The 2,884-nt window shown below is 39.4% G+C and overlaps 1 pseudogene; it reads right to left on the bottom strand.

Moving 5' to 3' along the window:
- Positions 1 to 1,314: 1,314 nt before the first annotated feature.
- LOC147666200 (lysosomal amino acid transporter 1 homolog pseudogene) lies at positions 1,315 to 2,223 on the bottom strand (annotated as a pseudogene).
- Positions 2,224 to 2,884: the final 661 nt, after the last annotated feature.

Below are 2,884 nucleotides of genomic sequence, written 5' to 3'. Positions count from 1 at the left end.
TCTAGATCTAGTTCTTGAAATTCCAGGATGACCCTCATGAGACAATTGTATAATTCTATCTCTTAAAGATTCTGGAGGAATAATTTTATCACCTCTGATAAGAAAATTATCAAAAACACAGAGTTCGTCCCTGACCTCCCAGAAACCTCTTAGGGCATCATCTAAATTCTTTTTTGAAAAATCATTCCAACCATTTACAACTTTGGATTTGACCATACTCAGAATACTATCACTTGAGTCAGCTGCGAGCCATTGCTCAGAAGAAATAGAATCAAATACTTTGTCATGTGAAACAACACTAGCTACAGAAAAATCATTCCAAGAATTCCTATCAGCTTCAATAATAGGCAAAGAAAATCTACTCAAGAAATCTGCAATTACATTTTTCGCACCTGGAACATATCTAACTTCAAACAGGAAATCTTGCAAACGCATCCATAGTCTAGCTATTCTAGCAGTAGCTGGAAACTAACCATAACAATTATACAATACTACAAGAACCCCCTACACCAGTCAGCAGGCAACTGCTGGAAAAATAGAGCACACACACACACTCACACACATACAAATTCACAAAGGTAACTTTAGACCAAAAGTCTAAGTTTTGACTTCCCGTATTCACAAAGGTAAGTTACGAATACTATCTTTACATCTGCAGTCAAGCTGAAATCTCCACCGCGAGTGCAAAGATTCCATTCCGCACCCAGCGTGTACTCTCCGCACTTGAAGAGTACACTTTGAATGCTAGGTGTAATCTCCGCACTCAGATTGCAAATTGAGAGAGAGCTTTAGACCGCATTTATTTTGCAACTTAGAAATATGTTTTTTATTATTTTTCTTTTATATGCTTTGAATTTGTTTTACCACAAATTGATTCTGTTTGATGCTAATTGATTGGGTATTACAGTTATCTTATTAAAATGTATTTGCCAATTGAAAAAATCAAACTTTTGTCAAAGCGAATCCACACAATTCACTTCCAGACAACTTCAATTGACCCATCCATCGAGAAGAGAACACTATAACACTTTTTGACCAGAATGTACATTTGTCAAGTACTGACTTTGTGATTCCCATCCCTGAGGTATCCTTAAATGGATCATCACTATATATACACCTTATTTGAATATTGATACTGTGAAATGCCCCTAATTTTTTTGCTTGAGTGATAAAATATACTCATATCAGTTTTCTTTTTAAATTGAGTGAAATTACACTGCATTTTGTCATTTACACTTTTGCATTTTTATTGTGAACCTTTACATAAATCACAAATGAGTGGGAGCCTTATGTTGGTGGAACACATTATAATATTCAACAGTCTTCACTGACTAATAAGAGAGGCTCTTTTTCTCGCTTTTCACCAGTTACTGTTACCTTCTTTCGCTTATGGTATACAACAAATTGTACAGTCACAAAAATGTCCAGAACAACAACCCCGAAGCTTCCAAAAAGCCAGGGCAGATGGTGCATGACGTATATATTTCTGTGGGGGGCACTTGCAGGCATTTTCAAGATCAAGCTCAATCCATAGGTGCAGTTCCCCATCATGGATAAAGCAAACAGTCCATAGGAGGTCCCTTCGGTAGACTTTCTTTGGAAATTTTTGTACAGTTGTGGGAACCGAGATCCCAGGTAAAAAATGGATGACACATAGCCGCACATGAAGCCCAACATCTCATGCATCCTGTGGGGCTGTTTCTCAGAAACAGATTCAACAGTGTGGCCTTTAATGAGAAGGAAGTGGCTTGGTAGAATGACTGACAGTGAGATGCACGCCATGATGCAGGAGAAGCAAAAACTCTTAAAGCTGCAGCTCCATTTCCTCTTCTGATTTTTAGCTTTGTAGTAGGCAAACTGAGAAATCATGATGATGTCCATATTGATGTATAAAATGGCCGTGACGATCTGAATGGGCTGCTGCTGAGTCAAGAAGCAGCCCAATGCATTTGTAAGGTCGCCCGCAAGCCAAAGGAGTAGAAATCCCATTGAAAGTGCCTGGTCTACCTTTCCGTTCTTGTAGGCCACATAAATCTGGGGTACAGCAGCAAACAGGAAGAAGAAAACAGAGACGAGTCCCATGACAACACTCCAGTATTCCCAGACATTCTCAACGCATTGCTTCAGGAGGCGCCATATCCAAAGGTATCCGTTTTCACATAACTGTTTGCTCTGTCCCTCGGAGGCATTGGCCACATAAGGCTGACTGTATTGAGAAGTCATCTGTGAAAAACTGAGGAGTCACCTGTGAAAAGTCAGTTGAAATAATGGTGTGTTTCTGACAAAAACTATTTTTTGGGGCTTAGTAAAAATTGCCCACTTGTATAACATCCAAGATAGGCATCCCTTGCACACTTTCTTTTCTAATGTGATGTTTGTTAGACTACATTAAAACTCTTACCTGAACGGATTGACTTTCACTGTCATGCCGTTCTGTGACATCAGAGCATTCTAAGAATAATAAGACGTCGGGAACAAGTTATTTGCTATGGCAACCAGAACCTCTTATTCCATATCTTCATTCGCAATGCTATAGCAAAGCATTGGAAGATTCTTGATGCCAGCAAATGACTGAAGCATGGTGACACACAACATGCACCCGCTCCCCCTCACCCTACTAGCAAACGGGCTGTGTTGGATAACCGGAAAGCAACAGGCATTCCCATTATCACATCTACATTTTCAGATGAAGTGTTCAAAGTTCACTGCCAGTCTGCCTTGGATTAGAATTTGCTCTAACTTGACATCCTCTGTTAAAGATGGAGTCACGTGTATTGCAGACAGATATTCACAAAACACTTTAGATAAAAATGGAAATGACACAGCGAGGTTTACAAGGAGCAAATACAGGTATGCACTGCGGACAATCTTTCATTTTCACACT

Source organism: Lissotriton vulgaris, unplaced genomic scaffold (assembly GCF_964263255.1).
Source record: "Lissotriton vulgaris unplaced genomic scaffold, aLisVul1.2 SCAFFOLD_1554, whole genome shotgun sequence".
Taxonomy (NCBI): Eukaryota; Metazoa; Chordata; class Amphibia; order Caudata; family Salamandridae; genus Lissotriton; species Lissotriton vulgaris.
Note: the sequence above shows the minus strand (reverse complement) of the source record. Positions and strands in the feature narration are given on the sequence as shown.